Raw genomic sequence first — 215 nt, forward strand, 5'->3', positions numbered from 1 at the left:
AATAAAAGAACATGTTGAGTGTTCCTTATCAGCTTCTTACTTACTCCTACTTTGAAGAGGAAGCATTACGATCTGTCAAATTTTCCACCAGAGAAGTGCATGTTAAGTCTTTTTAATAGTTAGACTCGCCTAAGAAGAAAACTCATGCCTTAAAGCTCTCCGCAGCAGCCCCAGTCCAGATTAAAATCAAATAGATATGAATAAAAACGGTGCTC

The sequence above is a fragment of the Rhodnius prolixus genome, unplaced genomic scaffold (assembly GCF_049639745.1).
Source record: "Rhodnius prolixus isolate KJV_2025 unplaced genomic scaffold, Rpr scaffold_11, whole genome shotgun sequence".
NCBI lineage: Eukaryota > Metazoa > Arthropoda > Insecta > Hemiptera > Reduviidae > Rhodnius > Rhodnius prolixus.